Genomic DNA, 26480 nt, shown 5'->3' with positions numbered 1-26480 from the left:
GTCACTAATATTTGTTTGGGGTTTATCTCCTATAGGTACAAATTCCTTTTTACGATAGCCTAGATTTCAATAGGATATGGATTCCCTTTGCAGATTTACTTATTTCGTTTACTAGGTTAAGGTTTCCAACTCTTGTCCCTTATTTGGATGAGCATATTCTCTACTTGAAGACTCAAGCTCTGAATGGCTTAAAAAGCTCTGAATGGCTTAAAAAGTTTGAACTATGTATTTTTACTATCTTGTTTTTATGCCTTACACGGTATATATTGTTTTAAATATTTTTCAAGTTTTAAAGTTATTTTTGGCTCATGAGTCTTCTTAATATTGAGCTGCTATATACTAATAAACATAGTTTTTCTGTATTTCTATTTTTTTAATTAAATGCATATTACCATTTAAACAAGGTCTCGATAACCTTTATAATTTTATTCTTGAATTTTTGTTACCCAAAAAAAATTATTAGTTTCCACTGGTTTTCTCACTGGTTGGATGGACTAATTCTGAGATGATTTGTTATTTGAATAGTTTTTTTTTATAATGTATCTCCTGTATAACTCTATAATTCTAAATCATTGTCTTAGAAACAATCCAACAGGGATATTCTGGAGTTTTTAGGTATAGAATTATATCTCTATATAAATAAAAACCTTATAAATATAAATACATATTTAAATCATCTACTATATTTTTTTTCTAAAATAATTACCCCTTTTTTTTCTGATAGCTTATTGTAAATGAATTTGTAAAAAGGAAAAAAATATCTTTACATGAAATTATAGATTATATACATGTATGTAATGCTTTTATGATATTCAAAATTACTACTTTTATCACTAATAATACACAATTTATTCATTATGTTTCTAATACTTACAACCATAAACTATCTAATAGAAAGAAAAAAATATTCTTTAGTACATTTGATCCTCTTTCTATTATTTTGTATATATTTTCAATTCACTCAACAACATTTCATCTTCTTTTCCTTTCTATCATTATGCACATGACACTCTTATCGTCTAATTAATTAAGGCACAACAATACAAACTACATAAACTAATTATACTATGTAACCAAACTTCTTTTCTCTTCTTGGCAAATAGATATAAAGGCTAAAACATACTGACTTGATATGAGATTTTCTTCCTCGGAAATTAATTTCCCAATACTAGGCTCCTCCCAACCATGACAATGCTAAAACATCCAATGTCCCATGAGCAACCAGGTCTGCAATTCTTTTTCTCTCTATTTGATGCTACTTTCTTCTCTTCAATCTTTATTATTCTCTCATAATAATGAGACAAATACAAGTAAAATCAACATACATTATCCCATCTACCACTATTTTGGTGGTTAATAACCACCTCCACCTCTCCAATAGATGGCGGGTAGTTAGATACTCATTAATGAGCTCATGTTTCCAACTCTTGAGGACAATTGTCTATCTTCTAGGAAACAATTAATTGGCAAATATCATAATTTCTCTCACTTAAATATAATCCTTAAGATTAGATTCCTAGGACTTATTGATGGGTAATAACACTTTCATAATAAATTGCATCCTTTTTCTCTTTCAGCCGTTTGTACCCAACAATTAATTTACCATATTTTCTTTATTCACCAAAATAAATGTAATAAATACAGATTTAAAATTAGTTATTATTCGTTATAATTAACGCTAATTACAATGATTTATTGTCTTTCCAAAGTATCATACTTCAACAAAAAAGACACATCTATGCAAATTTTAATTGCAAAAATGGCAAGCCAAGGGATATCACATCCACAAATGAAACAGATAATCCAAATGACAAAGATGAAATTCTAGAAGATGCAAAAGGAAATATGGATGAACTATTGATTGGTTCCATAGAAGAAAAGGAGAGAATTAGGAAAAATAATGGAAGGCTATCTCAAGAAACCATCTCTCTCAAAATGGAGAAAGAAGAAGCCTTGAATAATAAACTAAAGGAAAAGGAAGAAATTTATGAAAAATTGGAAGCTAAAGTAGTATCTTTAAAAAGGGAGTTGGAAAAAGCCAACAAATTTTGAGGAGTTCTCAAACCTTGGATATTATTATCAATTCCCAAAGATCGCCACATGACAAATATGGACTTGGCTATACAGGAAAATATTCAAATTCAAAGGAAGATACCAGCGTTCATCATGAATAATAACCTAGAAGTTTGGTCGATGTACTTAAAAGATATCATGATAATAATGTTGCAAGAAACAAGGTTCAACCAAGGAATGATTATTCGTCCCTCCCCAAAATTAATATCTCATCAAGTAAAAGCTATACTAACAAGAATCAAACTATTTTTCTTGGCAATTATTTCTATTTTAAAAAATTTGGTCATCAAGAAAAGCATTGCAAGGCATATAGGGAAAATCACCAAGACAAGGTTGTTGACATAAAGAGGAAAGATCAAGTCAAAACATATATTTTTTTTCTCCTCTTTCATAGTATATCCTAAAATTTTACTGATGCAACAACCTAGGCCGCGAAGCACAAAATTATACATTGAAGCCAAGAGAAAAAGTTTGGAGAAAGAATATTGAAGAATCTACTCCTGAGATATGTGGTCTAGTTATGTATGCCCAAACCAAGGAAATTCAATGATTTGTAGATATTCAATGTTCTAGGCACATGACAAGTGAAAAGAAAAAGTTCATCTCATTGAGCACAAAAAAGGATGGGAACGAGACCTTTAGAGATAATGCATCTACTAAATGTTTTGTAAAAGGCACAATGAGTCTCATCAACGGCAAGGGAAAACGTAAAATGCACTAAATGTTTAAGGGCTCAAGCATAATATTTTGAGTGTTAGCTACATATGAAATCAAGGACATGATCTCATTTTTTATGACAAGGACTGTGAGGTAAGGAGGTCATCTATAGGAAATATGGTATGAAAATGAGTAAGAACAACGAATAATGTATACATTCTCAATGAAATTAAAGAAGAAATATGTTACATGAGTCAATAAAATGAAAATTGTTATGGCACAAGCGTTTGGGACTCCTAACCTTTGATAACTTGGTGAAGATTAGCAAAACTCAAGAAGTAAGAGATATCCACATAATCTCAAAGCCAACAAATGTTATTGGTGTACCATGTCAACATGGAAAGCAAATTAGGACCAACTTCGAAACAACGGAATGCTCAACATCAATGCCTCTGGAAATCATTCATGAAAATTTTTGTGGTCCAACGAAATCCATATTTACAAGGAGAAAGGTACTTTATATTATTTATAGATGATTATACTAGAATGATGTGGGTATTTTTCACAAGAAATAAGTCAAAAGCACTAGATTGTTTTAAAACTTTCAAAGCAAGAGTTGAAAATCAAAGCGCGTTGAAGATCAAATTCTTAAGAAAAGATAGAGGTGGAGAATTTTCCTCAGGATAATTCAATGAATTATGTAAAAAACCATGAAATGAAGAGGTAATTGTATGTTGCTAGGACTCCACATCAAAATGGAGTAGCAGAAAGAAAGAACATATTTGTACAAGACACTACAAGAACAATGTTGTTGTTAGCTAACTTACATGCTAAATTATAGAGGGAGGCAATTGGGGAAACATTCTACATCATGAACAGAGCTCAACTCTCGGTAAATAGTGATAAAACTCCATACGCACTATGGAAAGGAAGGCTTGCCTCTATGAAACACTTCAGAATATTTGGAAGCAAATTCTTTATGAAGATTAGGGATGATTCACTAAGAAAATTTGACTCGAGAGTTGACGAAGGATGTTTCCTTGGATACTCATTAAGAAGTAAGTCCTACAAATGCTATAACAATCATTTGAAGAATATAGTTGAGATCATTGATAAAAATATGGATGAGGCACTTCTTGAAAAAAATTCAAACAAATGAATAAGACCCTATCTTTGAAGATCTTGAGGAAGGTGTTGCAAAATAAGAGCAGGAGCCAAAAATCCTAAAGGGGAGGCCATTTCAAACACCATCAAAGAAAAAATCATCTAGAAGACTAGATTATTGGAGATGTGGATGGAGGAATACAAACTCGAAGAAAGATGGAAAACATACCAAAGAAAAATAAAATTTCTCTCTTTTATCAAATAGAACCAAAGAAGGTTACTCAAGCAAGTGAGGTTCCAGACTAGATAAAAGAAATGGTAGAGGAGATGTACTAAATCGAAAAGAATGGAACATAGGAACTTGTATCTTGTCCAAATGATAAAAATGTCATAGGAACCAAGTTGGCGTTCAAGAAAAAATGAATGAAGATGGAAGTCATTAGAAATAAAGAAAGATTGGTATGTAAGGGATACACTCAAATTGACGGAATTGACTTTGATGAGACCTTCGCTCCAGTTGCCAAACTACAGGCCATAAGGATGTTCTTAGCATTTTCTTGTTCAAAAGGCTTCAAATTCTATCAGATGGATGTGAAGTCAACCTTTCTAAATGGAGATATAAAATAACAAGTATACATGAAACAACCAAAAGGGTTTGACTTGTTATAAAATAAAGTCTTCATACGTAAATTAAAGACGGCCTTGTATGGATTAAAACAAGCTCCAAGGGCTTGATATGCTAGACTTGATCAATATATTCAACAAAAAGGATTCAAGAAAGGAGTTGTAGGAAGAAGCCTTTACATGAATATTGACAAAGGAAATCTACTAATTACACTAGTATATGCGGATGATTTTAATTTTGGAAGCAACAATGATGAAATGGGTCACAAATTTTCTCAAGAGATGTTAAAATAATTTCAAATTCCAATTATTGTAGAGACGTCTTTCTTTCTTGGGCTTCAAGTAACTCAAACCAATGTTGGAATGTCCATCTTATAAACAAAGTACCTCGAGGAAATGCTTAAGTGGTTTGGAATGGAAGAATGTGTTGTGGTAAGCACAACCATGACTATAGGTTCTAAGCTGAGTAGGGATGATGAATCTCCTATGGTGGTTGAAACTATTTACATATGAATGATTGGAGGTCTTTTGTATCTGAAAACTTCACGAGAAAAAAACATGCAAAAAGTAGGTATGGTGTCAGGATTCCAGTCATCCCCTAAGGAATCTCACATGCAAGCAATGAAAAGGATATCCAGATATCTAAAGGGGACCCCTGATTTTGTACTGTGGTATCCTAAGAGCAAAAATATTACTTTGAAAGCATACACTGATGTACATTGAGAAGGAATCATTTATGATTGAAAGAGAACCCGTGGGAATGAATTCTTCTTAGGAGACTATCTTGTATCTTGGCTAAGAAAGAAACAATCATCTATACCTCTATCCGCAACTAAAGCTGAGTATATAACAAAAACATATTGTTCTACACATACATTATGGATGAATGGAGCATTGAAGGATGTCAAAATCGAAACAAATTAGCTTATCACCATCTAACGTGACCAGTGAAATTAGTCTCTCAAAATATCTAGTCATGCATTCAAAGTCAAAACATATTCTAATCAAATATCACATTCTTCGAGAAGAGGTTGCGGAGAAGAACATCAAACTAGAGTATGTCAACACTAAGGAATAGATTTCAAATGTCATCTTAGAACCCTTACCTCCATAAGCATTTGAATATCTCTATCAAAAGATGGGGGTTATCTTCTTACATCCTAGTAGAGCATCCATTTTTTATTGATGTCATAGGGGGAGAACATGAAGATATGGCCCAAGTAGCACAATGTAAGGGGGAATAGCATGATGTCAAGAAAAGTAGCATATGAGGAATGTCGCCATCAATAACAAAGGGGGATATTGTTGAGAAAATAACTATTATTGATGTCAACGGATGATCAACTAAAAAGGAAAAAGAATAAACTTAGAAAGAAATTGAAGCCCTTTCCAATAAGCTACTCCATGCCTTCTAACTCCTCTCCATTGAGGAGAAATTGTTTTTTTAAGTCAAACATGGTTATTTTTTCCCTCCTGTCAAGTCGACCCCCTTGTGGTCAAATCGACCCTCTTATGGGAAAATTTGTGCGGCAAAACAAGTATAAATAAGTGATCGCTCTCCTCCATTTGACCTCCAATCCATTCAGGAAATCAGAGGAGACAATTTTGGGTCTGTATAAGGATATTTATAGGTTCATATCTCATGATCCTTATAACAAAGTGAAGAAGAAGAACTTCAGATTTGGTTTCCAGTTTTTGTTGCTCTTGGGTTATGGTCTTTTGGTGATTCTTTGATCGGCTTTCAGAGTCTAAAATTGGATTAGAACTCATTCACCCTTGTAGGCTTGATCTCAGCCTAATCTCAACTCATCCTTTGCATAGAATTTTGACATGTGGGTTGACTTATTACATAACTATGTTTCAACCTAGAGCCTAATTTGACCCCTTTGTGACCAGCGAAATACAACCCTGAGGAAATATTTTTGGCCCCTCTGTAGCCTACGGTAATTTGACCCTAAGGCAAGAGTTTCAACCTCCCATAACATGCCTCAACCCTGAGGCAAAGAAGGGTATTCAAGTTTGAGTTTTGACCATACTTGGAGTTTACCTTGGATCAACTTTGAACAGGCCTTGTATCAATTTCTTAGTAGACTATGGATTAGTTTTAAGATCCAATCTTGAGTAGTCTCTGGATAGAATTCTTTAGAAGAATTTGATTAGTTTTTGGATCAGACTTTGATTAGATTATGGACCAGAAAACCCAAATTTACCATTGTAACAATTTTAATTAAAATTTTAGACAAATCTCATTAAAAATGTACTTCAAAAAGAACAAAAACATAAAAAATTCGAAAAATTTTAATCCAAATAAAGTTTGCAATTATTTTGTAGGATAGTGAAGACAAATGACCCAACGAAGTAAGATAAGAATCATAAAGCGAAAAAAAGCTAAGTCATGATGAGGATTATCTCCTCACGTGCAAACCTCTTTTAGAGTGCAAAATTGGAAAAAAATGTCTCTCTCTCTCTCCTTACATATATATATATATATATATATATATATATATAGAGAGAGAGAGATATAGAGAGAGAGAGAGAGAGAGAGAGAGAGTGTGTGTAATTTTTCATTGTTTAAATTGTATTTTTGGATGCCATATTGAGTGCACAAACTTGTTCAAAAAATCTTTGATGGATTTCAACAAAAAGCATACACCTAAAAAAGGACCAAACTATAAAATATTAAGACTATTTCAAATGTTTTAACCGTAAAAAACTTATTTTTTCAATTACTTCATATTATATATATATATATATATATATATATATATATATATATATATATATATATATATATAATATTTTTAAAACAACATATAATATATACATAGTTCACATTAAAATGATTTTTTTATTAATATGTTTTTAAGCATATACCAATATTTGTTTGTATTGAAATATTTTATTCATAACCCACATTGATTTTTTTGTTATTATGAATATTTTTAAAATCACATATTAATTATATATTAATAATTGAATCTATTGCACATATCATTCTTCTTGTTCTTAGTACGTCATATGGACAACTAATTAAATATGAATAGCCTAGCCATTTTTATTTTTATTATAGCCAACAATGCTTTTCTATTACAGAATATTTTATTTTGTTTTAAGAGAGACACGTGTAAACTCCATGTTGAACACAAACATAATTATTAGAGAAATTTTTAGGTCAAAAATGGTCCTCAAAACAAAAATGTACAACAAAAAATAAGTTTATAAGAACAAATAAGATTCAATATGATGATGTCAACCATGGGGATGATTCAACATTTTTGGAGTAAAAACGTGAAAATATAAAAAAATAAAAAATAAATATTTTTTCAGCTCATATTTTCAACCTATCACCCTACGATTTTACTCAAATTTTGAGTGGGAGGACTCGTTGGATGCATAATTTAATTTTGCATCCAATGAGTACCCATGTTACATACTTTAGATGTACCCTACTATAATAAAAATGTGAAATACATGAAAAAAACGTGATTTCATGTTTTTTCATGTATTTCACTTTTTTGTTTATTAGGGTCCATCAATCACGTTTTTTTCATGTATTGCACATTTTTAGTGTAGTAGGGTCCATCCAAAGTATGCAACATGGGTACAACTTGGATGAAAAATTAAATTCTACATCCAACGAGTGCTCCTTTTAGAAATGAGTAAAATCATAGGGAGATAAGTTGAAAAAATGGTTTATTTTTTTTCCCTTCCAAAACTTCATGAGGTAATCTAATCTAAACTTCAACCTCAAAATTTCTCTAATGTACACGTCTTCCTCATACTGGGTTGTAGAATGAGCCTCTCAGCTCAATTATTATTATTTTTTAATTATTAATTTAACTAAAACTATTATTATAAATAAATTGCCAATTTATAAATATTTATAAAGAGAAAAGAAATTAATCTAGAAATTAAATTTAAACTATTTAATAATTTATTTGGTTTATATAAGAGAGCTTAAATTAATTTTCCATATATTTTTATTTTTTATCTATAAATTGAAACATAATTAACATTTTTTTTATATAAAATAAGTAAATTTAACATTTATAATATTATTTAATGTTTATGATGTTTATATTATCATTTTCTAAAGGAGAAATTAGTAATTAAAACATAAAATTATTAGTCTCATTAGGATTGCACTCATGCCAATATAACCCCTTAGTCCAATATAATAACCTACAAACCATATTGAAGAAAAGGAATGACTAAAATAAGGTAACTAACATTAACATGACCCCATTAGGATCACACACACTGCTAAGACCATAACCCTTTAGCCCATTATAATAACCTAAAAATCATATGGAAGAAATTAATAAAAAATAGAATAATGATTAATGACATTAACATCATTGGTTTCAATCACTTAAATAAATTTATATCATCAATTTTAATAATTACGTTGAACGCATTCTCTCTGGGAGCTTTGTCTATCCAAACATTGTTCATGCAATCTAATCCGAGCGGCCCATTTTCGTCCTCCCCTGGAAAGTAAAAAACGTACACGTGGAAATGATTTTTCAGTGGTCATCGCTTGATTGACCACGAATGGCGAGAAGCTTCCTCTTTTCGTCATCTTCAATGTCTATCTTGTGATAAGCCCCTGTTGGGATTTTGCATCAGTGGTGACTATCCAAACCACTACCGATGGCACTCACCACCGCTACTGATGGCGTTGACCACCATGAGCATCAATGTCATGCCATAGACTTTTTTAGCCCATCTTGTCATTGAGCAAGCGAAAGCATATTTATCATGTCAAAGATCCAAAAAGAGCGACGCCACTCACTATTGCCGAAACATTAGCCAACATAGTACCTAGTGTTTCACGGTTTCAGTAGCTAGATTGGAATAGTAGATCTGTCCCAGGAGTTTGCAGATGGTCAAGATGAATAAGAATCATAAACATCTCTGAAGAAGTCCATCCCCACTATTATGATCGTCGTGAAGTGATACATTGCGCCTTGGTTAGGTCTAGCGCAAAGAACAACTCAAACTAACCCTTCTCGTTCACCCATCTAGTATCTTCACAAGACATCCACCTCCAAAAAAACCTGAAATCAAACCTTCACATAGCATGAATTTTTAAAACTGATTAAAAAAAGTCACATGACATATCAACAGAGATAACACACTTTCCAAAATAATCCACTATTTGACCTCTTTACAATCTCTTTAAAATTTGCAACATGAACTCTCCAAAAAAACTCTGCAATATTAACTTTTTTTCTTTTTTCTTTTTTTAATTTTTATTTCAGGTTTGTTTACAAATAAATCCATCAAAATGATAAAACCATAATAAAATGATAAAAACATCTTAGGCCTCTCTAGATAAATTTCATGGGTCTGACCTATTCACTTAAATCTCAGCATGGGGGCTTCACTGGGGGAGAAATACCATACCATGTGGGTTCATATTGGGGGATATATATTGAGGAAAAAATGACATAATATATTGGGGGATATATAAGGGGTAAAGGGTTTTTACATTAGCATGTATAAAAAAATGGAGCTCAAAGTTAACGAAAAAATATAAAGGGATATAAAAAATGTTAATGAAAAAATGGATACCTACAATATCTAGTGAATGTAGGGGTTTTTTTAATTGGGAAGGTGTATTGGGTTAATATTGGTAGGGGATTAAATAATGTGATTTTTAGAGGTATTTTCCATTACGTAGCCAAATTAAGGGTATTGTTTAATATACACAAACGTATGTGATATGTTAGAGGTTCATTGAGTGAAACCCCCGTAAATCTCGAGATATGTTTGCCTCATAAATGATTAAAAAAAAGAATTCATCATTATACTTTGGGTTATAATATAATAACAATATGTGTTATAAACAGGGTGGGAATTTCAAATCATTAAATGAATGTTTCTATGATTTAAGCACATAATGTTGTTGTCGCAATTGTAATAGCGGGTCGATCCTCCTCCACTTGTATGTCCACCTATATAACCTCTTCCATCGTGTTCTCAGCCTATCCCAAATGGTCATCCTGCCTGGAAAAGAGATTTATCCAGCATGCAAATTATAGATATCTAGTAAGGAAAGAAATGATGAGAATGTTAGGGCATGAAAATTAATAGTAGTACCTGAGAATATTGAAACAAAGGGACTCGAAGTATTAAATGATTCATATAATGACAATGAAAGGAACTCGAAGTTGAATAATGAGAAAATACAAGAAAACATAGGGTTGTGAACAAGGAAAGAGGCGCCGTCCGAGGAGGATAAGGAGAAGGAAGAATAGGAGTTTGATGAGAAAATGCCAAAAATATATGGATGTAAGTCAACAAGAACATTAAGTGAAGAAACAGTGGCCATGAATACTCCTCTTTGTACCCAAGCAACCCTGGACAAAAACAATCTCTCAATCTCTAGAACATATAGTAACAAATAATAATCATTTCAAATTGGTAATCTCTTAATTCTCTTGTCTTTCTCATATACAAATAGGAAAATAGTGGTCTGGAAGATATTTACATGCCACCAACGTACATATATAAGGAGGCCTCATGGAACTCTTGACCTCTTTGTAGAAGAAATTAGAAGTTAAGAGCAACATAAGAGGGAGGGATTTCTATGCTACACTAAGTAACAAAGAGAAAAGGTGGGAAAAGGTGTTGATGCTATGTACTAGTAGCCGAGTGGTCTCTTAGAGCCTTATAGACACTAGAAACTTCCTTCCTTGTGACCATGTATTTTGGGTGGATTTGGCATTCCATGTCGTGCCTTGCTGAGTTAAGCCAAGCTTATGCTTCAACAAGATAATCTTCTCATACAATCTTACACATTTCTGCAATAAAAACGATAGACATTAATGTTATGGAGAAAAACACATAGTTACATTTGTTTGAGTTTATATCTTAAAAATATCAATGAATAAATTATCAAGAGACTCATGCGCTTGCAGCGAGTGAAGATCTCTGAAGTATTTAATGGCCTGGATGGCTTCCAATGGCCGATTCAACTACATCATCACCGCAATCATGTGCTTCAATATGCTGCTGAGCAGTTTCCAGCATTAATAGCTTCCGAGAACAATGCGATGGCACCAAGCAGTTTCTTCTGGCCAGGTTGATTTCTCTTCTTTGTTGCAGGGTCAACCTAGCTACTATCCTGATAATGTTCAACAACATGCTTCTTATTCCTCTGATAGCTACTACTACAAGACAGACATGGTAGCGAGATCTTGTGACTTTAACATTGTGGCTACCATAACTACTACTGACCCAAGTAAGTTTCTTTTTCCAATCCTTCTACAACTTTTATGTTCATGTTTGGGTTTTTGAGATAATGAAAACTAAGTTTCCTAAACTTTGCAATCCAAAAGACCGACATATTATAAGTGATCTTGGAAAATACCAGTTGTCCAGAGGTATGATTGATGAAACGAGCAATGATTTTGTAAATAAAAGATACACGACCTTCGTTCAAACATGGGACCTCTCTCAAATTTTCAATACCTTGGACAGTGATGGCAATGGCATGGCTATTGCAGACGATGTACAAGGATTACTAGAAAAGCTTGAAGTTCAACATATCTCACATCATAATATGAAATTAGTGATGGGCTCTTCGGACCATATGAACTTTATAGTTTTCTTTCATTTTATGTCATGACTCTTTTAATAACTATTTTAGTTTTTGGTCTATGGTCGTCATTTTAGTTTTCGTTAGTTTACTTTTATTTAAATTACGTTATTTTAGTTATATTACTAGTTTTCTTTAGTTATAGTTAAAAACTAATTTAGTTTAGCTTAAACTCATTTTAGATTTGGTTTAAGCTTTAGTATTTAGCTTTGATTTAGTAACATTGATTTCTGATTTTATTATTTAATAGTTTTAATTTTTGTTTGAATGATAATATATCATACAAATTTGAATTTTATCTCTTTATGTTATAGTTTGAGTTATTTTAAATTTAATTTTTATTTAAGATTACTTTTAGTTAATTACTTTAATTAAATTAAATTTAAATTTTATATTAGTTTTTATTTTTATTCTTAGATTTTATTCAAAGTTTTATTTAGATTTAGTTTAATATTTTCTTTTAAGAGATTGTTGGCTGTTTGGATTGTACGTGGACATGGAAAATTTTGGGCACAAAATCGTGAGAGCCTAAAGAAACTCAAAAGGTTATAAAGCAGCGTTCTAATTTTTTGCAAAAGTAGACTTTTTGTACTACTGGGTCGTAGAACTAGCAGAGATACATCTTAAGCACGAATGTAACATGAGCCAAGAGGAATCAAATTTCTTCACGTGCAAACTTCTTTAGAGTGCAAAATACAATGTGTTATTTTTCATTGTTTAAATTGTATTTTTAAATGCTAAATAGAGTATATATAGGACCAAATAAATGTGTTAACAATAAAATTTTAAATTTTCCATGATATATACACAATTTTTGTAAGACGATATATTATATATACTTAATTTACATTAAAATATTTTACATTACATGTACATCGAGACATTTTATCACACAAATTAAAATGGTTTTTTATTATTAATATATTTTTAAGTATATGTCAATATTAATTCTTATTAAAATATTTTATTGATAACCCACATTGAATATTTTTTTATATACAACATTAAAATGTTTTATTTTAACAATTTTTTTCTATATATAAATATATATGAAGTTGACATCCACATAAATGAGTTAACAAAGATCTATTTAAATATCTTGTTGAAATATTTTTAAATACTATAAGATTTGAACGTCTTACTCATATATTTTTTATTTCTATTCACTTTTTTATATTATAGTCCACATTATTTTTTTTATTTAGAACATAATTTTTAATTTTATTTTTATTTTAAAAGGTGATCTCCTTCATACTAGTTGTAGAATGAGCCTCTCAGCTCAAAAATAGAAACCATCATAGATCCATCTTAAATACAGATCTAGCATGAGTTGCTAGGGATCAAATTTCTTCACGTGCAAACTTCTTTAGAGTGCAAAATACAATGTTTTATTTTTCGTTGTTTAAATTGTATTTTAAAAGCTAAATAGAGTATATATAGGACCAAATAAAGGTTTTAACCATAAAAACTTAATTTTTTCATGATATATATATATATATATATATATATATATATATATATATATATATATTAAGATGATATATAATATATACATAATTTACATTAAAATATTTTACATAACATGTACATCGAGACATTTTATCACACAAATTAAAATGGTTTTTTATTATTAATATATTTTTAAGTATATGTTAATATTAATTCTTATTAAAATATTTTATTGATAACCCACATTGAATATTTTTTTATATATAACATTAAAATGTTGTATTTTAACATTTTTTTTCTATATATAAATATAGATGAAGTTGACATCCACATAAATTATTTAACTTAGATCTTCAAATAGTTTATTTAAATATCTTGTTGAAATATTTTTGAAAACTATAACATTAAACATCGTACTCATACATATATATATATATATATATATATATATATATATATTATAACCTACATTATTTTTCTATTTTATTTTTATTTTTATTTTAAAAAGTAATGAACAGATGGACAAACTTGCACATCCCCTTTTACTAAGTTTTAGAATCAAACTCTCGACTCAAAAATTATCAAATTATCACTTTGTAATAAAATCCCATCCAAATCACCAATCAAACCATCAAATTAAAAAATCATTTTGTTTACCTTTTAGATCATAAAGTAGGTAAACATTTTTTAACAGTTACTTGAGAGGTCACTAACTTAAGAAGTTGCAAAAAATACACTTTACCATCTAACACCCTTTAATTGATGCAAGGCAGATAAGGCACATTCTTTTCACATTACCTTCTAATAGTGATTGAAAATTCTCTATAAGACATGATGGGCGTAGAGACTTGAACAATCGGGAATTTTGCGCACATGCCTTTCACATTACCTTCTAATAGTGTTTGAAAATTCTGTGCACATGCCTTTCACATTACCTTCTAATAGTGATTGAAAATTCTATGTAAGGTGGGATAGGGTTAGAAAGTTGTAGAATCGGAAATTCTAATAGAAATTATTTTTGAAAAATAATTGAAAAAAATGTTATTATATTTTATATAAATCCAGATATATTAGAGTTATAATGTTCCATAGATTTTGGATAAATAATGATTAAGTTAACTTTTAAATAAATAATGATTAAGTTAACTTTTAAAGGCTAGGTCATCAATTTAATTTCTTATTTTTGAACATAATTATAAGTTTCACCAATACCACACTTAAATATATATATTTAAAACAAGAAATATATTAGAAGTAAGAGGCCGGCCAAATTTTTGGCCCACTAACATAAGGCAAATCTGAGACCATAAGGGTGGGTCGGGCTCAATTATTTGAGCTAGCTAGCCGTGGCCAACCCACTGATTTGACCTAGGTGGGTGTGATGCACCGAAGATCGCAACAAACGTTATATTGATCCATTAGGATCAGTGTCATGTGATATGAACCACCCCATAAGAGAGCACCGGTCCTAACCATATGCTTGTTGGGTTTGTTGGGAGTTATCACTTATCACAATCTCAAATGGGGTGGTGGAAAATGCCACGGGGCAAGCCCATTTCCATTCAACCGAAATTTTTTGTGTCGGGTATTGTTCTCAGATGCCACGCTGTTAGTTTTGATGTCGACAAAACCCTAATAACAAACTCTAATACATGCGTTAACACAGACTTAACCGGTCAATCTCCTGCTTGGCGTGGCCATCTCCACAGTGAAACTTTTACCGTGTCGTTGCTTAAATGTAGCATGAATGGAAGAGAGCTTTGCAGAGGCCTCTGTGGATCTCTAGTTCTATTTTCCCTGTGTTTCTTCGTTGGGTCAGTTGTGTGTAGGACATATAGCATAGTTTAATTTAGTTAGTTTTTTTTTGTGCGGTGGGGAATCAGGGAAGGCACTGGCAATAAATCAAATTATTACCAACTTCCTTATTTTGATGCCATTGAGAGAGATTTTGCATTGGGTTTATGGAATTGAGATATATATCGAGTCATGTCTGGCCGGAGGGCATGAAGGTGCCCTCGGATGTGAAGAATAAGGGTATGTCCGCCTTCCATGGATCTCTTTGCGTCTCCGGGTCATTGGTCAATGGCCAAGCAAAGGGAGCCTCCCGCAGTTCGGTGAAGTTGAAGCTTGTGAAGAGCCCTCTGACACCTGTTGAAGACCTTAGGTGCGATGTAGGGCAGTCTGAGAGGGCGGTGTTAGATCAGCTTGAACGAATTTATAGACAGGGAATGTTCAACTCTAATTGTCACGCCCCCCAAGCCAGCAGTAGTCTTTCAACTGCTCTTAGCGAGGTGCGGCACCACCAAACACTTTCTTTTCTCCAATACTTATGTTCGTGGACTACGCCTAACCACTTACTCCTACTTAGTTTGTGTTTCACAACCAAGTATTATTATGTTATCCTTTATACCAATGAACACCCATACACATTCATTATCATCAGCAATTATAAATGAAGAACACAATTGCACAGTATAGAGGGAGGGGAAACTCCCTGAACAATGAGTCTACCCGATAATATATTTTACAATATTTTACAATAGTTACAATGCTTTACAAGTATACTTGGAAACACCAAGTTTCATACTTATCCAAATTTACACTCTTCGGGAAACTCAGTTGCCTAGCTCGTCGGCGCCTCCGCACGGTCGCCGCACGACTTACCAGCCCTTCGTTCACCTTGTCGCATGATCGTGTTGTTTGCCCAACTTGGGCACGCATCCAAGTCACCACACACGGGTGCCTCCACCCGAGACACACCTTTGTCCACAATCTCAACACTTCACCAAGTCACCGTGCACACTTGCACGATGGGTGGGTGCTCACCCGAGTCGCCAAGAACCCGTGCCAAGTCGTCACACGAACCAGGTGCCACACATCCGTGCACGCCTCACCCAACTGCCGGGCGCTCCTGCCTGCGCCCTTCACCCACAACTGAGTCAAGTGAGTCTCCTTCATGCAGCCTTGCCCAAGAACAGGCGCATCTCCAATCTGTGCCTCTTCTCCTTAGCTCTACGCACTTAGACCTGTGCCTTACTCACATGAACAAAGATGTTATGTGTTGGATCATTGAGCAATGGTCAAATGAGCTCCATCGCAACTATAATATATATGGGACATAGGGTGAGGTCGTAGCTACCTAGCCGACCTGCCCATGCCTTCACACGCCATCATAATATGTGCGTCAGCCTTCCTTCAAACGCTCCAACCACCGTTGGCTCCACGCATTTGTTGGTCAGCCTCCATAAGGTTTAACATCATGCCACCATGCATATAAACATCAGCTCACCCTCCATATGCGCATAACTCATTATCGCACACCCAAGGGAGCTCGCACTTCAACCGGATCACACCTCGTTCGACCTTCTAACTGCACGCCCCCTCTAACCGGTCGTGGTTGCACATCGACAGAACTGCAGGTCCTTACACTAATGCTCATAATCACCATCTGTTGCTCCCCACGAAGCCACTAGCGATGAGGCCGCGGTTCGTGGTGAAGCCTGTGAGAGTGGCCTACTAGGGTGTGCGTGGGTTGTATTGCCAAGAAGTGGTGGTTCAAGCCTTCCAGAGGTGTGACGCCCTTCCGTGCGAAGGTAGAATGGAGTCTGCCTTTGAAGCGCTGGAGTACGACGCCGCCGACCGGGCAGTCTTGCCAATTGAGGACTCATTGGATGGAGTGATCGAGAGGAACTATGATTTGGTGCTATGCCATCCTGAACTCCATCTCGTAGGTGAGGTATTGTTGCCCATAAATCATCGCCTACTGGCGGTGAGAGGGGCGGGCAAGAAGCATAGTTTTAAGAGAGTGGTCAGCCATCTACAGGTGCTCGATCATTGCTAGCAGCGCCTTGCGGCTCTTGGTTTGCAAGTGGAGGTAGTGGACAATGCTGCGAGTGCAGCTCTTTTCGTAGCCCAAAACTACATAAACGACATTACCATTATTGGTAGTGAGATTGCCGGGCAGGAATACAGTCTTCAAGTGGTGGAAAAGGAGATACAAGATGACTCGTCGAATACCACTAGGTTTTTCATTCTCGGAAAAAAGAACAACAACTCCCTTCCACCCCTCGTGTCATGTCCCTACACCTGCGGTAGTCTTTCAACCGCTTATAGCGAGGTGTGGCACTACCAATCGTTTTCTTTTCACCAATACTTACGATTGTAGACTAAGCCTAACATTCCACTTATCCTACTTAGTTTTTGTTTCGCAACGAAGTATTATTAATGTTTCCTTTATACCAATGAACACCCATACACATTCATTGTCATCAGCAATTATAAATGAAGAACACAATTGCACAGTATAAAGGGAGGGGCAACTCCCTGAATAATGAGTCTGCCTGAATAATATATTATACAGTCTTTTACAACAGTTACAAAGCTTTACAAGTATACTTGGAAACCCCAAGTTTCATACTTAGCCAAATTTACAATCTTCGGCAAACTCGGTTGCCTAGCTCGTCAGCGCCTCTGCATGGTCGCCACACAACTTACCAACCCTTCGTTCACCTTGTTGCACAATCGTGTTGTTTGCCCAACTTGGGCACGCCTCCAAGTCGCCACACACGGGCACCTCCACCCGAGACACACCTTTGCCCACAATCTCAACACTTCATCAAGTCACTGTGCACACTTGCACGATGGGCGGGCGCTCACCCAAGTCACCCAAGAACCCATTCCAAGCCATTGCACAAACCGGGCACCCACGCCCTTGTCTCACTGTCGGGTGCTCCTTCGCACAACCCAGGTGCCACACCCATGCACACCCTTCTCCAATCGGCGGGCGACCTCCACCCACACCCTTCACCCAAAACCAAGATGTGCATTCACCTCCATGTGTCGTCGCCCAAGAACGGGCGCATCTCCCAAATCTGTGCCTCCCTATCTTGCTGCGTCCACCTTCTAGTTCTGCGCACTCCTCTTTGTTGAGCGAAGTCATTATTCGATGGTTGAAATGAGTCCAACGCATCTCCAATATATACCAAAGGTAGGGCGAAGTCTTGGCTGCCTAGCCGACTTGCCCAACGCCCCTACTCCATCGCAAACGCCTCTAATATGTGTCGACCTTGCTCACGTTTGTAGGTCGGCCTCCATACATTCAAACCCATGCTTCCATACATATATAACAGCTCACCCTCCTTTACCATGCGTTCATAACTCCACGCATCTGCAAGTCTGAGCTCACACTTCTCTTAAACCGTGCGCCCGAGGGATAACCAGCTCGTCGCATGAACGTAAGGATTGCAGGTCCTTACACCCCGTGTCGAAGACCACGGTGGCCTTCTCGCTGAAAGAAGGAACGACATGTCTGTTCAAGGAGCTGTCGATATTCGCTGTGAGGGATATACAAGTGTCAAAGATCGAGTCCGGCCCTCAACGTGAGAGCCCATTGCGTGTGGTCATGAGCGAAGAGAGGGACGAATCCAAGTGTTACTTTGAGTAAGTTTTCTTTGTAGATCTAGAGGTGCCCAAAGCAGATGATCATTCAGGGCGCATTCGGATGGCTCTGGATTGCATACGAAAGATTGCATGTTTTTTGAGGGTGATAGCAAGCTATTCCACCATGTCCATCGTTTAGTAGCTATGAACAAGCAGTTCTCTATATCTCTTCTGTGTTTGTGCGGGAGGGATCTCTGTAAATTCAAGTTGGACTTTGTAGAGGAGACCAAGCTGTTGTTGGGTGTGTAAATTTTATGGCAAACAGACCCACGAAAAAAAGGAGTTATGTGCAGCAAAAGCCAACTAATTGCAGATTCTGAGGAAAAACAGAGAGATCAATTATTTGATCTTGCGGTTGTCTATCCTGCAGCCGGGTAAGGATGTCCTTGGAAATAAATATTAGTACGGAGTTGCCAGGTACCATGAAAATATTAAATGCTACTGGAACTACTTGCACAGCCCATGAATTTGCATTATGCAAGTCATTATTTTGGGGAATATTCACAAATATGCATAAGAATTTGTTGGAATTACACTCAGAATATTTTAGAGATTTTTTTTAGAGGGTTGATTTTATATAAAAATAAAAATCATATTGAAAAATTACAATTTAATAAAAATTTGTTAAAAATTTTGAAATAAGTTTTTAGTAAGTGTTTTTTTAAATATATAGGTGTTTTAGTTATCTATTTTTTTCATATATATATTAGAGATTTTTTGGAATTCCAAGTTTGAGTTGTGATTTTCCACAAGTAGAATGGCTGACAATTAAAATGACTTAGAAGTAGTTTGACTATTGAATTTATATATGCAATCAAAAACACATTTTAAAAAACAAAAATTGTTAAAAACTCCAAAACCATCTTTATTAAAAGTAAGAATGAAAATAGTCAATACATTCATACAAATATTCATTATAAGATTTTATAATGTATATTAAACTTATAAATATTGTTTCAGGTATTTTAATTTTCTATATAGAATAATAGTGAAGTAGTATGTATAATCAATTGTGCTCATGGTAGTTAACATTTATAAAAATAGAGAGTATAGTCAGGGTAGTCAATTGTATATCATGGTTAACATAAACTTAGTTAACATACTATTTTGTTATGTATATTAATATTTCTAATTATTGTTACTTATATTGATAAGTATTTGTGTTGTCTATTGAGTTTATCTTTAATGGTTGGGAGGAATGATTGGGTCCCTCCGTACCTTACTTTCAATTCTCTTAAGTGGCATGATCAACTTTGATATAATAGCTTCAAATTGATAATGTGTTTGATAGAAACATCGATAGCCCTCATGCTTAAATATTTTGAAAAAAAAAATGTGATGTCTAACTAATCTATATTTTCTATTTTTTGGTAATACAATTTTCGTGAAATAACTATTTCTATTATTTGAAACGTCTTTTTTTTTTTGTCTAAGACTAATCTATTAAAAAAGCATAATGTACAAGGAGGCACCGGCCTTAGCGGTACTGGGTCAATTGAATGACCATTCTAAGCATCCAAAGTTGAGATCGAGACTGCCCCAAAAGGGGAAACCAGTCCAGGCCCAAAATTAGGAAAGTTTCAGCTGCCCGCGCAAGGGCTATAGTTCGATAATACAAAAATTATGAGTAAAGACTGGAAAATTCAAAACTTGACTCAGAATTGTCCATTATAAGTCGACCAATGGGAGCAAAATTCCAAAATTTTGATGCCCGAGAAGGAGAATAAGACAAGAAAAGACTCAACAGGATGCAAGAGACAAAATGACAAGTACCAAAACTGAACAGAAACCAGATTAAGGCTCGCCACGTGACCTGGCAAGCAGCTGCTTAATATCCTCTGTAGGTTCTTCCTCCACTATCAATCACCACCCATAGACGTCAGAACCCATGTTCTCTACATGGCCGCCACCTGCACTGTCCTCAATTTGGATGCCCTTATCCTTACGAGTGGCCGTGATTTCCAGCATTCGCAATTTGCTGCTAGAAGGGATATCCTTGTCTGTAAGTAGATTTCTGGAGCTTGGCTCCCCTGGAACGAAATTGAAATGAGGGTTCTGGTTGAAATCCCTGCTGAGAAAAGGTTCTAAATTGGAGGTAGGGACTTCCATAAAATCCACTGTGATGGTGACCATTATGAGCAGCTTGTTAAGGGAGCTTTGATAATGGAAGTGTGCTTGCTGGGAGGTGGCATTGGTCGTTGCGTGCTGGGGGATGCTTCTAGAGTGACGAGCCTCACTGGTACTCATTCTTCCACGGCTGCTTCGAGTGTTTGGATACCTGCCAAGGGAGCAGAGATTGGAGAGGGTAGGGGATTGGGAAACAGAAGGGGATGATGAGGTAGAAGGGGGACGATACCCAGGACAAGTAGCACCACCACGACTGCCTCCATGCCTGCTCCTCATTCTGTGACAATATCGCATGGGTTTGATGGAGTGAGGCAGCTGAGAGTGGTAGGAAAACTGAGCATGAATTAATCTAGGCTCCATAGGAGGAAAAAGGTGAGGGTCTGCGGGATTCACAGGCGGAGCAGAGGAAGGAGTTAGGACCTCAGACTGCAGATGGCAGAGAAGGGACTGGGAGTAATGGTTTCCATTGCCCAGGTCGACGCAGAATAAGAGTCTGTAGCGTCTTCCAATGGCAGTGCGAAGGCTCGGTTCAGAGACGAAAGGATGGCAGGAGCAATTGAAGGGATGAATGAGGCGAAGAGGATTACTCTGTTCCATATTTTTGGATTTGCAGGGAATATCTCAAAATTCCCAGGCAGTTAATGTCGCCAGCCTGAGATCCATGACTTGCCATGAGATCACACAAGCGAAGGCACAAGTAACCATACGGACGGGTCGCCTGTTTGCCTGCCTGCTTATGCACCATAAATGATTATCTACCACCCGCATATGGGGATGTTGCATCCATTTGCACCAGCTTGGTGAATTCCTATTGGTGTGAGGCATATTTTATAATTTCTATCAGACCTTTGTGGATGGGTCTATCGCTCATTACACTGAGATTGGCTAAGTGGTCAGCCACTTCATTTCCATTCCTCTTAATATGTTTGAATTTGATTGCTTTATTGCTTACTAGAATCTGCTCAATGTGTTGTAGACGAGCTGCAAGATGCCAGCTGTAGGATAGTTTGTCAACAGGGGTTTCCAAAATGATTTGTTGAGCCATGTTGATGAGGATTTGGGAATCTCCCTCAATGATTGAGTGGAAATCTATGTTGTTGTGTGAGGATTAGTCCTTGCCATAATCCATCCAATTCCACTGAGTTGTTGGTGTCCCAGCCTGTATTGCCTAGATAAAGGAGTAGAGGATTGCCAGAATGATCCCTAAACATTCCTCCAAACCCGGCTTGACCTGGATCTCCCTTAGAAGCTCCATCAAAGTTGAGTTGGGTGAGCCCAAAGGGTGGAGGGCACCACTCGCTAGGAGGTTGTTGGGAAAAGATGGACTTGGTGAGTGGGTCCTGAGTCTGGATGGGCCTGAGATTCCAGCTTGTCCAGATATTTTGTTCTTGTGGTTCAGTGGGAAAGTCCTCGTTGCTCCAAGAATGTAGTGCCAGGGTTTCCTGCAGGTTGATGCACAGAGTGTTCCATATTATTTCTATGGGAGTGGTTTGATTTCTGAATATACGCTGATTCCTTTCCTTCCAGATTGTGCACATGATGAGTCCTGGTACTATTCTCCAAAGAGCATTGAGCAGGGGACTCTTATATGGGTTTTTTGGCCAATGTCGAATGGTGTTGGTGGTTTCTTCTCTATCTCTGCCATCTTTTTGACATCTGAAAATAGTTTTCTCCCAAAGTTTGTTAGCTAGAGTGCATGAATGCATGAGGTGCATTATAGTTTCCTTCTGCTGCTCACAATTGGGACATCTTGATGGGCCATAGAAGTTTCTTTTTCTAAGGTTGTCCCAAGTGAGAATTGTTTTATGGCAAAGTAACCAATGAAAGGTTGATATTTTAGGCCAAATTTTGGGGTGCCACACTTTATCCCAAAGAGGGTCCTTATTGGCTGGAGAGTTGATTATTAGTTTGTATGCCTCTTAGTTGGTAAAGGTGCCACGTGGTTTGTATCCCCAATGAAGAATGTCCTTTTCTTCAGAATATCTGATCTGCCTATTGGTTAATTCTATGTTTAGCGCCCTGTGCATTATTTCTGTGCCATTCCTGATATAATGTTTTCTACTTTTCGCCATTGTCTGTATCCCTGATCTGGGGTGGGAAGCCAGTACTGGCTGACCATTTCCCAGTTGTGTGCTTCTTCCTCCTCTATTGGTGGAGGGGAGATTAAGCTATGGAGATTGGGTCATTTCTACCAGGAGTCTGTCCAGAAGCACGCATGATTTCCATTTCTAATCTCCCAAAAGCTGTGCTGGTGAATCATATTTCTGTGCAATCTAGCTGAGTCCCAGATTAGAGAGCCTTTCTCTGTGCTTGTTAGCCTGATTGGGTCTACATTCAATCTATCATCGACGTACTTTGCTCTCCAGAGGATCGCCCAAGGTGTATTTGGGGATGAAAGCCACTTCCACCAGATTTGAGAACCCATGACTGCATTGCTATGTTGAGGGTCCCATAGATCGATTCCCCCAAGGTTTTTTGGGAGGCAAGTAGTTTCCCACTTGACAAAAGCCTATTTGCAATTCTACCCTGGAGAACCCCATAAAAAGTTTCTTTGGATATTTTTTATTTTTTTGAGGACCCATTTGGGTACTGCTAAGATAGAAAACGAATACAAAAGTATAGATTGCAGAATGGATTTGATGAGGATCATCCTGCTAACCATGTTTAGGGCTCTGAAAGTCTAGGAAGTGAGATGGGATTCCAACTTGTCAAGGAGGAGTTGCCAAGAAGAGTGTTTGAGGGTCGAATCAGTGAGGGGGGCACCAAGGTACTTGGAGGGGAGAACTGCAGGAGAGAAGCCCAATATGTGGATTATGGAGGATTGAGTTGTGGTGGGGGTGTGGAAAAAGAAAATATGGGATTTGATAGTATTAATACTTGCTCTAGAAGAAGCAGAGAAATCATCAAGGAGGGTTTTGTATTTTCTGGCTTCTTGGATCGAGGGGTGTCCAAATAACATATTATTGTCCACAAATTGTTGGTGGGTTATAGCAGGGGAGTTGTGCAGGGATATGCCTTTAAGCTTATTTTCTTGTAGCACTTGCTTAATAGATATACCCAATCCTTCATCCATAAGAACAAAGAGGAAAGGGGAGAGGAGATCCCCTTGGCGTATGCCTCTGGAAGGTTGAAAGGGGGTGGATGGAATACCATTGACCAGGATAGAGAAGAAAGGTAAGGAGATTAAGCTCATGATCCATCGAACCCATACAGGTGAGAAACCAAATGCTATTAACATGGAATGAATTTAAGTCTAACTCAGCTTATCAAAGGCTTTTGAGAGATCGATTTTAAGGAGCATACCTAATTTTTTATGATGCTTTAGAGAGTGTATAATCTCATGGGTGAGAATGATCCCATCTATGATTTTCCTTCCTTCCACATAGCCCGATTGTTCTGGTAAGATGAGCATGGGGAGTAGCGGCTTCAGGCGAGAGGCTATTACGTTGGAGATAATTTTGTAGATGACATTGCATAGGGCTATCGGCCTGAATTTTTCAGGCGTGTTGGAGTGCTCCTCCTTGGGAATGAGAGTGATAAAAATTACATTCAGGGAGGGGAGCATCCAATGAAGCATTCTAGACTCTTCAACTACTTGCCAGACTTCCTCTTAGATAGTTTCCCAAAATTTGTGGAAAAAGGTGGAGGTGAAGCATTCTGGACCCAGGGCTTTTCCTTCCTACAGTTGTTTCATAGTAGAGTCCACCTCTTGGAGAGTAACTGGGCGGAGAAGCAAATGATTATGTTCATCTGTGATCAGCTTAGGGATGTGTGAGAGTATCTTGTCAATCGTTGGATTCCTGTTGATGGAGGGTTCTTGTTGGATTGATTTGAAGTGCCTGATTAGTTCTTTTTCTATGTCCCCATGGTTTTCCAATATTTCTCCTTGTTGATTGAGAATGTGGGTGATGTTGTTATGCATTCTTCTTTGGATTGTAGAGCGATGGAAGAATTTCGTGTTCCTCTCCCCTTCCTTTAGCCATTTTATTCGAGATTTTTGTTTCCATAGTATTTCTTGCTGTCTCTCCCCTTCGTTGATCTTAGTCTGTATATGCTTTTCCTATTCATTGCTAGTGTCAGTCCTGCCTTTATTGATGATAGTTTGCTGGAGCTTCTCCATTTCCTAGGTTAAAGCTTGTTGAGCTTGGAAGATGTTACCGAAGGTTGCCTTGTTCCATTGTTTAATTTGTGTTTTTAGGAACCACAACTTTTGCTAAAATTGGAACATTTTGGATCCATCAGGGGGAGTAAAGCTTTTCGAAGTTTACTGTACTAAATCTATGAATTGAGGATGGGTTAGCCAGAAAGATTCAAAGCAGAAAGGTCGTTTGGTGGAGGCCCCCTATCTTTTCCATTGAAGCGAGATTGGCCAATGGTCCGACCCTGCATAAGGTAGAATGGAGGTAGAGAGGTCTCATCCGAGGTAAATGGCATTATCAGTTATCAGAAATCTATCAAACTGAGAGGCGATCTGATGAGTACCTGACCTTTTGTTGTTCCAGGTAAATATTCTGTTGTTGCTAGGGAAGTCGATTAACCAGTTCCTCTGTATAAACTATTTGAAATGCTCACTTTCAGTTTCTAGTCTGATTCTACCTCCTGTTTTTTCTTCTAATTTGGTGATCATGTTTAAATCGCCTCCCATAATCCAGAGTGGATGGGATCTGTTGGCATTGAGCAAAGATAGCGTGTCCATGATAGAGATTTTGTTTTCAGCAATTTTTTGGAAGTACACATTAGTAAGATGACCATGCACATTGGTCCCTATGATATGGAATTTAGCTTGAATGAAGTGGTGATTAGCATGAAAATCTATGAGTTCAATGGCTTGAGCATTCCAAGCGATTGCTAAACCACCCGAGGCTCCTATAACATCCACCGCCATAGTGTGGCAGCTATGCCAAGCTTTTGAGAGGGTGGTATTGAGAAGAGTACTATTGCATTAGGTTTCTTGCATGAAGAAGATGTGGGGTTTTTCCTTTCGAATCAAATTTTTTTTCATTCTGTAGTTCCTTGGGCATTCAACCCTCTTAGATTCCATGAGATGAGCTTCATGGTTCAGAGTCGGGGAGAGGCCTGTAATACTTGGTGAGTTTAGAATATCTACCATATTCAACCAGCATTTCCCCAATGAGGATGGTGCGTTGTAAATCTGTATTTCTCCATCTTTTCTTAGTATCCTTGAATAAGTTCTTCCCATCCTAGTGACTTCCAAGATGGATTCCGAGAGATCTTTGTTGATGTGCTCTGGATAGAATGACTTCTATACTTTCTAGCTATCTTGCTGGAATCTTATCATATTGTTTTTGCTTGCATGCCTGTTCAAGGCTGAAAATGTCCAAGTCTCCTAGGTCAATGCTTTCGAGTTCTTCATCCATTTGCTTGAGATCACCGCTATCGG

The 26480-nt window shown here is 36.2% G+C and overlaps 1 pseudogene; it reads left to right on the top strand.

Annotated features, from left to right (window-relative positions):
• The first annotated feature begins 16988 nt into the window (after window positions 1-16988).
• LOC149248225 (arogenate dehydratase 2 pseudogene) lies at window positions 16989-19091 on the top strand (annotated as a pseudogene).
• The last annotated feature ends 7389 nt before the right edge of the window (window positions 19092-26480 follow it).

Source organism: Pinus tabuliformis, chromosome 7 (assembly GCF_031772625.1).
Source record: "Pinus tabuliformis cultivar Carrire ecotype Pingquan chromosome 7, CPIR1, whole genome shotgun sequence".
Taxonomy (NCBI): domain Eukaryota; kingdom Viridiplantae; phylum Streptophyta; class Pinopsida; order Pinales; family Pinaceae; genus Pinus; species Pinus tabuliformis.
The sequence above is the reverse complement of the archived record's forward strand: the minus strand, read 5'-3'. Positions and strand labels throughout refer to the sequence as shown.